We start from the raw sequence: 12,938 nt of genomic DNA on the forward strand, positions 1-12,938 counted from the left end.
TCAGGCCAGACACAAAAATTATCAACTGTTGGGAAGGTAAAATATACCCACTTATATTTCTCTCCTTTAAAAAAATTTACATCCAGGAGACCTGGGTTCAAACTCTCACTTACTAGGTTTGTGACTTTGGACAAATTACTTAACTTTTAGGTCTCCATCCTTTTATCTGCAAAATAGGGACAACGATGCTTATCTTTTAGGTTTGTTTGCAGATTGAATAAGTTATACATATATGTATATATGAAGCAGGGTGTCTTCATTTGAGTGCCAGAAAAAGCTGTATAGAAATAGGAGGTATTATTAATTTCCTTCCTTTATAGATGAGGCTCGAATTCATATGTCCATAAGTGAGAGAACCAGATTAGGCTTCAGACTTTGCTTCTTAACCTGATGCTTTTCCTATTTTACCATCTACCCCCCTTTGACTCCAGGCTTATCAAAAATCAGTGTCTAGTTGAGAAATTCTCAGTATGGATGATACCCTGGACTTCTGGGGTAGGCTGTTAGGAATTTACCTAAGTAGAATTCTAAAATGACTGCAAATTAATAAACATAATTAATGAGCTCCTTGCTATTTGCCCAGCACTGCTATAGTTGCTTTAAGGACCACAGGTCAATGTGAAAATCACGTTCCACGCCCTCAATGAGAAGATCGCACTGACAATTCCGACATCTATAAAGTGACAGTGAATGTGACAAGCCTGAATACACAAGGTGATGAGAGTCATATACATGCTCTAAGACCTGCTGTTCCAAGGAGCTGAATGAATGGGGGAAAGTGAGGCTGGGCTTCCTGAAGAGGGGGACAAAAAAACAGCATCCAGGGGAATATATAGGATCTGGCTAGGCAGGGACAAAGGAGGGGCTAGCCAGGAGAAGAGATGAAAGGAGAAGTAGAGAAGCAGCAGCTCTGCCAAAATTCTGTTTTTCATGCCCTTGATGTAACGGCAGTTATCACGGTTTAAAAATAACTGGAAGACACGGGTGTCAGCAGCAATGGATTCTGTTAGACAGCCAGGTTAAAAGGTTAGAGCCTGCAGGCCTGCCCAGGGTTTGCCCCAAAAGACTGCCTTGTCTGGACCCCACCTCAACAGGGTTCTGCATATCCTCTGTCTGCTTTTCTGCTTGGGGGGGCCGCTGTAGGCTGAGAATAGAGAGAGGAAGGACATATGCTCTGAGAGGGAGCTCGGGAAAGCCAGGGGACAGAGAAAGAGAGACACTGGCCCAGCTGCAGAAAGAAGCAATCACTCACAGGTGGCAGTTTGTCAGGCTGGGAGCTGAGCTGGGTCAGCCACTTCCTACTGACAGGGAGAGGGAGGAAGTGGAAGGGGGGCTTGTGTAAAGAGTGGCTAAGGCCAGCCTCTGCAGGCAGCCCTCTCCTGGTGCTGTCACCAGGGACCTGGGTTTGCTAAGCTGTTTTAGGGAAGCAGTGAGCAGGGCTTCAGTGATAGTCTGAACGTGCATTAGGGCATTCCAACAAAGACCAAGGAGAAAGAGATCATCCCTGACTGAGGAGGAGGGATGCATTCTACTCACACTCCAACACCAGTATGAAATTCAAACAGGTTTTTTTTTTTTTTTTTAAACAAACACTTAAAATAGTCATGAACTGCTGCAGAACTCTCTTATATGTTGTTGGTAGGATTGCACGTAGGTATGATAGTTTCAGCAGGTATTCTGGAATAATGGATATATTCTTTGACCTAACTATTCCAGTTTTAGGGATTTATTCTAAGGAAGTAATCATGGATGTGGACAAAGATTTATTGAAGCATTATTCACAAGATTTACTGAAGCATTATTTTTGAAATAGCGAAAAATTGCAGGCAAACTAAGTGCTTAAGAATAGGGACTTGATTAAATACGTTACAGGAAGTTCCTATGAGGAAGTACACTGCAAACATCAAAACTGATGCTATAGAGCTGGAATCTACAAATTGCTGCCTATGGGCCAAATCTGGTAAGCTGTTTGATTTTTTTATGGCCCTTGAGCTGGGAATGGTTTTACATTTTAACTGGTTATATAAGCACTCATATAATAGCGTCAGTTTTGCCTCTTGGTCTGCAAAGCTTAAAATAGTATGTAAGCCCTTAAGAAAAAGTTTGCTGACCACTGCCATAGAAGAATATTTAATGAGATGCAAAATTTTCACTTTATACATAGTTATGTGAGCATATAGTGTTAGTCTAAGTTATCTATTGCTGTATAACAAGCTATTCCAGAATATAACAGCTTAAGGCCACAGTCATTTTATCTGTGGGTCAGGAATTTGGACAGAACAGAGCAAGGATGTCTGGGGCCTCCCAGGGATTGTCTAAATGATTGGGGGCTGGCTTGGAATGATTCTTCAGGGAACATATGTCTTAGTTCGCTGTTCATGTCTGTGATTGGACTCACTGATTCTTCTCCATATGGCCTCTCACTGCATGGTGGGCTGAGGGTAGTTGGGTTTCTTACATAGCAACTAATTCCCCCAGAACAAAAGCAGAAGCTGCCAGAGCTGCTAAGCCTGGTCATATTTTCACTCTGCTGCATTCCATTGATCAAAGATTGTCACAAGAGCAGCCCAGATTTAAGGAGTTGGGAGAATGTGCTCTATCTTTTGATGGGAGGAGTAACATACGTACACAGGGTGGGAGCAATTGTGTCAGCTGTCTTTAGAGACTATCACAGTGTGTGAAAAACAGTAAATATGCATAGATACATACCTACATTCATGGGCTTCTAGTGGTGACCATGAGAATAACTTTCAGGGCATACTAACATGTAAAAAGAACAGACTTACAATTTTAGACATCTGTAGTAGATGTCTGACATATTCATGCTTACCCGTCATCTTTTGAACAGCATTTTAAAATTTGGGTAAATGATCTAATGTATAAGACATAAATCAAATTTCCCACCTTGCAGTTAGGATGCAAGCATGTGAGTGTAACACAAAACAAAACAAAACAATATAAAACAAACAGATTTCCTAATCTTGAGGTCTAGGAAATCTTGAGCTCTGGAGTCAGACTATCTGAGTTCAATTCTCAACTCTGACACTTACAGTCTGTGACTTTAGACTGGTTATATAATCTTTATATGCCTCAGTTCCCTCATCTATAAAAAGGAATAATTATAGAGCCAATCTTCGAGGGTTGTCATGAGGCTTAAGAGAGTTAATTCTTATAAAGAGCTTAGAACAGTGCCCAGCACATAGTGAGTGATTAATAAGTGTTAGGATAGGGCCTGGGCTCTGCCAATCAGACATGAACATAAAACTTCAGTTCAGATGTGAACAACATGAGACAGCAGCCAGCTCTGTGTGAAGCTCAGAGTTGTTGGCACAGGTAGCTGGAAAAGTGTCTAGTTTTTCCCCTAGTCACAAGATCAAAGTGGCATTGATGTTAGTAGCAGTCATCAAGTTCCAGGGATTTATACTCAGCAGGTAGTTTCTCCATTGGATCAGTTCTGTGTGGTTTTGGGCATTATTCCTGGAAGCTTCAACTCTAATCTGTTTTTCCAGCTAGTTCAATGATTCTGTGAGCTAAAATTTCTTTTAATAAATTCTTTTGTCCCCCTTAAATTATGCCAAGTGGATTCTGTTGTTTGCAATCAAGAACTGTGCCTGATTTAACTTTGATATGGTTTCAGGGATGTCAGGGAAGATCTCCTGGGCTATTTTTCATGTCTGATATTCTGGTATCAGGGGATATTCCTTAAAAGGATTTTCTTATACATTGCATGTCAATACATGCCAATCCTGGAAGAGCGCTATCACACATAAAGTTTTCAGTTATTATCATTGTATAACGTGCCTTGTATGGAAATAGGGAGAGCTAACCTGAATTCCTGCCTAAGTATCATAAGCCTGGAATCAGATCTGGTTTGATTTACTCCTCCCTTGTTCTCCAGGACTTGGCAACATGACATGGCTTTGTCTTATCACATTTCCAGAGTAGCCTGATAATGACCAGAATTTCTTTTTATCTTAGAATGTTCTGCATTCTTTCCCTTGGGTGACACATACAATTTATATAATTTTTTGTATTTGTCTGCTCCATTTAGACTAAACAAGTGAGTAGAGCCAAGACATACCTTTGATGTTATGATTTGGAACGTACCCACACCCATCTGGAAAATTTTCAGTAGTCATTGACAGGTCTTGTCAAAAGATGCCAAGAACCCAGAAGAAGGAAACGCAAACATTTGCAAGCTAGAGGTAAAGCTTGAGTGGCAAACTGAGTCTACCATTGATTACATGTGTAATAGTTGTGGTGAGGGGAAGGGGCTGAAAGTGGGAGAAGATGGTAAAACATTTAAATGGGAGGGGAACTTTTTTCTTGGAGAGATGGGGAAATTGTATAAATTGGATGTAAAACCTTTGAGCTAAGCAGGAATGCATTACCAATGCTCATGATGCTGCAAGAATCATGACATCAGTATAATTTCTTAAGATTCCATGAGGCAAAATACTGCCATCTCTATAGCATTCCAGGAATACTCAGAGGGGCTCATGGTGTCGGTAATGATGACTAATAACTTATCTCAGAGAGATGAGTCTATCAGGCCCTCTTAAGATGTTTGCTGACTGCAAGATGGTATTGGCCCTGTGGATGGGGACAGAGAGGTATGGATGAGGCACTTAGGCAGCGAGCGTATCAGAGGGAGTATTGACTGGGATTTGAGTTAGGGACAATGAGGGGTGGGTTGAGGGAGGGCAAACACAACACTACAGGGAATGAGAAGAGCCACTAAAAATAATATAAGAGATTGTTGGAGATAAATCTCACATATTCATACATTTTATTAAGGACACCCCTGCTCAAATATTTCACAGAGGTCTGTGTGGCTTTTCTGTCTTCTTCCAATTGAGAGTATCTCTATGGAACTTTGCTTCAAAGTGAGAAGAATAGAGACCAAGAAATCAGAAGTTCAAAACCTGAGTTCTCAGATTAATTTTTTATTATCTATGTGTCCTCGAGCCTGTTGGTTCATTTTGTTATGTGAAGAAAGTTACATCTGCAAAATGAGAAAATAATACTCATCTTACACCTGGGACTATTCTGATTACGAACTAGATATGAAATGATATTGGAGAGTTATTATTAATTTTGTTATGTGTGAAAGGTTAAATCCCATGTTGCTTATAATTTGCTAAAATAATTCAGTAAGAAAAAAGATGTAGATATATACCAACATGTTCATATTGTGGAATCCAGGAGATGGATATTTGGGTTATTAACACTATTCTATCTACTTCTCTGTATGTTTTTAATTTTCATAAATTAAAAGTTAGAAAAAATATCCTTTTTACTTATCTCATAGGATTGTTGTGAGGATCAAATGAGAAAATGGATGGAAAGTGTTTTAGAAATGGTGAAGGGCTAAATAGATGTGGGTTGTAGTTCTTTTCATTGTTTTTAGGAATAATAAAAACTTAATCCAGCTTTGCCCATGTTTAGATGAGTGCTCTTGGTTTCTCTATTCTACTTTCCTCACCTGGGTAATAAGACCAAAGACTTCACCTATTCCAAGGACTCAGGGGAACGTTTTCTCTCTTTCTTTCCTTTCTTTTTTTTTTAACACCTTTATTGGAGTATAATTGCTTTACAATTGTGTGTTAGTTTCTGCTGTATAACAAAGTGAATCAGCTATATATACACATATATCCCCATATCCCCTCCCTCTTGCGTCACCCTCCCACCCTCCCTATCCCACCCCTCTAGGTGGTCACAAAGCACTGAACTGATCTCCCTGTGCTATGTGGCTGCTTCCCACTAGCTATCTATTGTGCATTTGGTAGTGTATATATGTCCATGCCACTCTCTGACTTCATCCCAGCTTACACTTCCCCTTCCCCATGTCCTCCAGCCCATTCTTTATGTCTGCGTCTTTATTCCTGTCCTGCCCCTAGGTTCTTCAGAACCTTTTTTTTTTTTTTTTAGATTCCATATATATGTGTTAGCATACAGTATTTGATTTCCTCTTTCTGACTTACTTCACTCTATGACAGTCTCTAGGTTCATCCACCTCACTACAAATAACTCAATTTCATTTCTTTTTATGGCTGAGTAATATTCCATTGTATATATGTGCCACATCTTTATCCATTCATCTGTCGATGGACACTTAGGTTGCTTCCTTGTCCTGGCTACTGTAAATAGAGCTGCAATGAACATTGTGGTACATGACTCTTTTTGAATTATGGTTTTCTCAGGGTGTATGCCCAGTAGTGGGATTGCTGGGTCCTATGGTACTTCTATTTTGAGTTTTTTAAGGAACCTCCATACTGTTCTCCATAGTGGCTGTATCAATTTACATTCGCACCAACAGTGCAAGAGGGTTCCCTTTTCTCCACACCTTCTCCAGCATTTATTGTTTGTAGATATTTTGATGATGGCCATTCTGACCGGTGTGAGGTGATACCTCATTGTAGTTTTGATTTGCATTTCTCTAATGATTAGTGATGTTGAGCATTCTTTCATGTGTTTGTTAGCAATTTGTGTGTCTTCTTTGGAGAAATGTGTATTTAGGTCTTCTGCCCATTTTTGGATTGGGTTGTTTGTTTTTTTGATATTGAGCTTCATGAGCTGCTTGTATATTTTGGAGATTAATCCTGTGTCTGTTTCTTTGTTTGCAAATATTTTCTCCCATTCTGAGGGTTGTCTTTTTGTCTTGTTTATGGTTTCCTTGCTGTGCAAAAGCTTTTAAGTTTCATTAGGTCCCATTTGTTTATTTTTGTTTTAATTTCCATTTCTCTAGACGGTTGGTCACAAAAGATGTTGCTGTGATTTATGTCAAAGAGTGTTCGGCCTATGTTTTCCTCTAAGAGTTTTAAAGTGTCTGGTCTTACATTTAGGTCTTTAATCCATTTTGAATTTATTTTTGTGTATGGTGTTAGGGAGTGTTCTAGTTTCATTATTTTACATGTAGCTGTCCAGTTTTCCCAGCACCACTTACTGAGGGGGTTGTCTTTTTTCCATTGTATATTCTTGCCTCTTTTATCAAAGATTAGGTGAACATATGTCTGTGGGTTTATCTCTGGGCTTTCTATCCTGTTCCATTGATCTATATTTCTGTTCTTGTGCCAGTACCATACTGTCTTGATTACTGTAGCTTTATAGTATAGTCTGAAGTCAGGGAGCCTGATTCCTCCAGGTCCATTTTTCTTTTTCAAGTTTGCTTTGGCTATTCGAGGTCTTTTTTGTTTCCATACAAATTGTGAAATTTTTTGTTCTAGTTCTGTGAAAAATGCCATTGGTAGTTTGACAGGGATTGCATTGAATCTGTAGATTCCTTTGGGTAGTACAGTCATTTTCACAATGTTGATTCTTCCAATCCAAGAACACGTTATATCTCTCCATCTGTTTGTGTTATCTTTAATTTCTTTCATCAGTATCTTATAGTTTTCTGCATACAGGTCTTTTGTCTCCTTAAGTAGGTTTATTCCTAGGTATTTTGTTCCTTTTGTTGTAATGGTAAATGGGAGTGTTTCCTTAACTTTTCTTTCAGATATTTCATCAATAATGTATAGGAATGCAAGAGATTTCTGTGCATTACTTTTATATCCTGCTACTTTACCACATTCATTGATTAGCTCTAGTAGTTTTCTGGTAGCATCTTTAGGATTCTCTATGTGTAGTATCATGTCATCTGCAAACAGTGACAGTTTTACTTCTTCTTTTCTGATTTGGATTCCTTTTATTTCTTTTTCTTCTCTGATTGCTGTGGCTAAAACTTCCAAAACTATGTTGAATAATAGTGGTGAGAGTGGGCAACCTTGTCTTGTTCGTGATCTTAGTGGAAACGGTTTCAGTTTTTCACCACTGAGAATGTTGTTGGCTGTGGGTTTGTCATATACAGCCTTTATTATGTTGAGGTAATTTCCCTCTATGCCCACTTTTGGAGGGTTTTTATCATAAATGGGTGTTGAATTTTGTTGAAAGCTTTTTCTGCATCTATTGAGATGATCATATGGTTTTTATTCTTCAATTTGTTAATATGGTGTATCACATTGATTGATTTGCATATATTGTAGAATCTTTGCAGTCCTGGGATAAACCCCACTTGATCATGGTTTATGGTCCTTTTAATATGCTGTTGGATTCTGTTTGCTAATATTTTGTTGAGAATTTTTGCATCTATGTTCATCAGTGATATTGGCTTGTAGTTTTCTTTCTTTGTGACATATTTTTCTGGTTTTGGTATCAGGGTGATGGTGGCCTCATGGAATGAGTTTGGGAGTGTTCCTCCCTCTGCTATATTTTGGAAGAGTTTGAGAAGGATAGGTGTTAACTCTTCTCTAAATGTTTGATAGAATTCACTTGTGAAACCATCTGGTCCTGGGCTTTGTTTGCTGGAAGATTTTTAATCACAGTCTCAATTTCAGTGCTTGTGATTGGTCTGTTTATATTTTCTATTTCTTCCTGGTTCATTCTCAGAAGGTTGTGCTTTTCTAAGAATTTGTCCATTTCTTCCAGGTTGTCCATTTTATTGGCATATAGTTGCTTGTAGTAATCTCTCATAATCCTTTTTATTTCTTCAGTGTCAGTTGTTACTTCTTTTTCATTTCTAATTCTATTGATTTGAGTCTTCTCTCTTTTTTTCTTGATGAGTCTGGCTAATGTTTTATCAGTTTTGTTTATCCTCTCAAAGAACCAGCTTTTAGTTTTATTGATCTTTGCTGTTGATTCCTTCATTTCCTTTTCATTTATTTCTGACCTGATCTTTATGATTTCTTTCCTTCTGCTACCTTTGGGTTATTTTTTTTTGTTCTTCTTTCTCTAATTGTTTTAGGTGTAAGTTTAGGTTGTTTATTTGAGGTGTTTCTTGTTTCATGAGGTAGGATTGTATTGCTATAAACTTCCCTCTTAGAACTACTTTTGCTGCATCCCATAGGTTTTGAGTCATTGTGTTTTCATTATCATTTGTTTCTAGGTATTTTTTGATTTCCTCTTTGATTTCTTCAGTGATCTCTTGGTTACTAAGTAGTGCATTGTTTAGCCTCCATGCATTTGTATTTTTTACAGATTTTTTCCTGTAATTGATATCTAGTCTCATAGCGTTGTGGTCGGAAAAGATACTTGATATGATTTCAATTTTCTTAAATTTACCACGGCTTGATTTACGACCCAAGATATGATATTCCTGGAGAATGTTCCATGAGCATTTGAGAAGAAAGTGTATTCTTTTGTTTTTGGATGGAATGTCCTATAAATATCAATTAAGTCCATCTTGTTTAATGTATCTTTTTTAAAAAAATTTATTTATTTATTTATTATTATTATTTTTTACTTTTGCCTCTGTTGGGTCTTCGTTTCTGTGAGAGGGCTTTCTCTAGTTGCAGCAAGTGGGGGACACTCTTCATCGCGGTGCATGGGCCTCTTACTATCACGGCCTCTCTTGTTGCAGAGCACAGGCTCCAGATGCGCAGGCTCAGTAGTTGTGGCTCACGGGCCTAGTTGTTCCGTGGCATGTGAGATCTTCCCAGACCAGGGCTCAAATCCGTGTCCCCTGCATTGGCAGGCAGATTCTCAACCACTGCGCCACCAGGGAAGCCCTACTGTATCTTTTAAAGCTTGTGTTTCCTTATTTACTTCCATTTTGGATGATCTGTCCATTGGTGAAAGTGGGGTGTTAAAGTCCCCTACTATTATTGTGTTACTGTTGATTTCCCCTTTTATGGCTGTTAGCATTTGCCCTATGTATTGAGGTGCTCCTCTGTTGAGTGCATAAATATGTACAATTGTTATATCTTCTTCCTGGATTGATCCTTGATCATTGTGTAGTGTCCTTCTTTGTCTCTTGTAATATTCTTTATTTTAAAGTTTATTTTGTCTGATATGAGAATTGCTACTTCAGCTTTCATTTTTTTCCCATTTGCATGGAGTATCTTTTTCCATGCCCTCACTTTAAGTCTGTATGTGTCCCTAGGTCTGAAGTGGGTCTCTTGTAGACAGCATATATACAGGTCTTGTTTTTGTATCCATTCAGCCAGTCTGTGTCTTTTGGTTGGAGCATTTAATCCATTTACATTTAAGGTAGTTATCGATATGCATGTTCCTATTACCATTTTCTTAATTGTTTTGGGTTTGTTATTATAGGTCTTTTCCTTCTCTTGTGTTTCCTGCCTAGAGAAGTTCCTTTAGCCTTGTAAAGTTGGTTTTGTGGCCCTGAATTCTCTTAGCTCTTGCTTGTCTGTAAAGGTTTTAATTTCTCCATTGAATCTGAATGAGATCCTTGCTGGGTAGAGTAATCTTGGTTGTAGGTTTTTCTCTTCAAGTCACTCCTTTCTGGCTTGCAGAGTTTCTGCTGATAGATCAGCTGTTAACCTTATGGGGATTCCCTTGTATGTTATTTGTTGCTTTTCCTTTGCTGCTTTTAATATTTTTTCTTTGTATTTAATTTTTGATAGTTTGATTAATATGTGTCTTGGCATGTTTCTCCTTGGATTTGGACTTGATCGACTATTTCATTTCCCATATTAGGGAAATTTTCAATGAAAATCTCTTCAAATATTTTCTCAGTCTCTTTCTTTTTCTTTTCTTCTTCTGGGACCCCTATAATTTGAATGTTGGTGCGTTTAATGTTGTCCCAGAGGTCTCTGAGCATATCCTCCATTCTTTTCATTCTTTTTTCTTTTTTCTGTTTTGTGGTAGTTATTTCCAATATTTTATCTTCCAGGTCACTTATCCGTTCTTCTGCCTCAGTTATTCTGTTATTGATTCCTTCTAGAGAATTTTTAATTTCATTTATTTTGTTGTTCATCATTGTTTGTTTACTCTTTAGTTCTGCCATATCCTTGTTAAATGTTTCTTGTATTTTCTCCATTCTATTTCCAAGATTTTGGATCATCTTTACTATCATTACTCTCAATTCTTTTTCAAGTAGACTGTCTATTTCATCTTCATTTGTTTGGTCTGGTGGGTTTTACCTTGCTCCTTCATCTGCTGTGTATTTCTCTGTCTTCTCATTTTGCTTAACTTACTGTGTTTGGGGGTCTCCTTTTCACAGGTGGCAGCTTTGTAGTTCCCATTGTTTTTGGTGTCTTCTCCTAGTGGGTAAGTTTGGTTCAGTGGGTTGTGTAGGCTTCCTGGTGGAGGGGACTGGTGTCTGTGTTCTGGTGGATGAGACTGGATCTTTTCTTTCTGGTGGGCAGGACCACATCTGATGGTGTGTTTTGGGGTGTCTGTGAACTTAGTATGATTTTTGGCAGCCTCTCTACTGATGGGTGGCATTGTGTTCCTGTCTTGCTAGTTGTGTGGGACAGAGTGTCCATCATTTTAGTTTGCTGGTCATTGAATGGAGCTGGGTCTTAGCATTGAGATGGAGATCTCTGGGAGCTCTTTTGCCATTTGATATTACATGGGGCCAGGAGGTCTCTGGTGGAACAATGTCCTGAACTGGGCTCTCCCACCTCCGATGCTCAGGCCTAACACCCGGCAGGAGCACCAAGACCCTGTCAGCCACACAATTTGATGGGAAGAGAGAGCTTAGGCTTCGCAGGAATTTTATTTCTTTACTTCACTTGAATGTTTTGTACAGGATAACTCAGAGTTCAGCTGCCTAAATCTGTGGCTTCAGAGATCACATGGGTAATATGTGAATGGAAATTAACCCATTCTTTTTATAGCAGTCAGGTAAGAAAGTGGGGCTTAATGTGTTCAACCTCATTCCTAAATGGCCTTCTGGTGTTGGAGAGTCTCCCAGAGAGGCTTGGGTGGACAGTTGGGGACACAGACGCTGGGAGCAGCCATATTTGGGAGCTTGTTCTACATGCATGTGGAAGCCCAAGGGAACGTTTTCTGATTTAATACTTTCTTTCCTTGTGCAGAAAGGAGGCAATGAAGTCTACAGAGAGCTTTGGGGAAAAGTAGGAGCTGGATTCTACTCCTCTCTGTATGTGGGGAATAGACTCTAGATGGTCAACTAATTATAGCATATCATAGCATCCATTTCTACTCACCAGCTCATTGGCATCTGGAGGGAAACCTACATGCATGATTCTAATAATTAATGCTTTCAATCTAAGAGAGAGGAGGAAATGATGCAGGGTGAATTACTGAAGTTTTGTAGGATCACCTTTCAGCCGCTTATCTGACATTTTCCTCAGAACTTTAAACCCTTTGGAGACTGAGTATTTGGGGAAAGAGTATTGATACAATATGCCTATGGGGACATTTATTTTCTTCTTCTTTCTTCCCAAACTCTAAGGGTTATTCCTAAACGTGGAATACAGCTACATCTTCCCCTTCATATTTTAATGAATATAAATTAATGAGCAACATACTATCCTTTGCAATTTTATTCTCCTTTCATATAGACATAAATTTTTCTGAGAAACAGGGAGCACTGTGCTTAGTAAGAAAAGATACTTTATATTCAGCTATTTGCATATTAATATTGCTGTACCATCCTTCATATGGATGATGTATTGGCGATACCTATATTAAATTGCTTGCTCTTGTACTTTGAATAAAACTAAGTACTGGGGAGAACAAACTCTCCAGGCTGGCTAGAAGCCAGGCCTCTCTTTCTTTCCAAACCACTTACATGGTGAGACCTTGGGTAACCTTGAAAAATCACTTTGGTGATTTGGTGAACATGGTGTGTTCAACCCATTTATTTCCTTGGGGGATATGATTAATGGGAAAGTTGTGTCCAAAATACTTTGGCTGCTTTAGAAGAGATGTTCCACTAAAGGCGATAATAGACAATCTTATAAATCATTAAACCTCTGGGTAGTAGTATGTTGTCTGAATATAAAATATTCATATTATTATTTTATATTTTGCAAATTAGATCTCTCTAGCACATCTAGGATTAAATTGGATGGGCATTTTTTCATCCTCAGAAACCATGCTGTTGCTTTGATTTAAGAATAGGAAAATAAACCCTCAATCAGTTATATTATAATGATAAATAAGATTGACAAAATATATGAAGTAATTCA

General features: G+C 38.4%; 1 protein-coding gene across 1 annotated transcript in view; it reads left to right on the forward strand.

The window, feature by feature from the left end:
* Positions 1-4,150: 4,150 nt before the first annotated feature.
* Positions 4,151-12,938, forward strand: part of LOC103007128 (lymphotactin-like) — a 100,371-nt gene continuing 91,583 nt past the window's right edge. The window contains exon 1 of the mRNA XM_007172476.3: positions 4,151-4,205. The gene's annotated coding sequence lies outside the window, so the exon portion shown is untranslated. The remainder of the gene's footprint in view (positions 4,206-12,938) is intronic.

The sequence above is a fragment of the Balaenoptera acutorostrata genome, chromosome 1, assembly GCF_949987535.1.
Source record: "Balaenoptera acutorostrata chromosome 1, mBalAcu1.1, whole genome shotgun sequence".
Taxonomy (NCBI): domain Eukaryota; kingdom Metazoa; phylum Chordata; class Mammalia; order Artiodactyla; family Balaenopteridae; genus Balaenoptera; species Balaenoptera acutorostrata.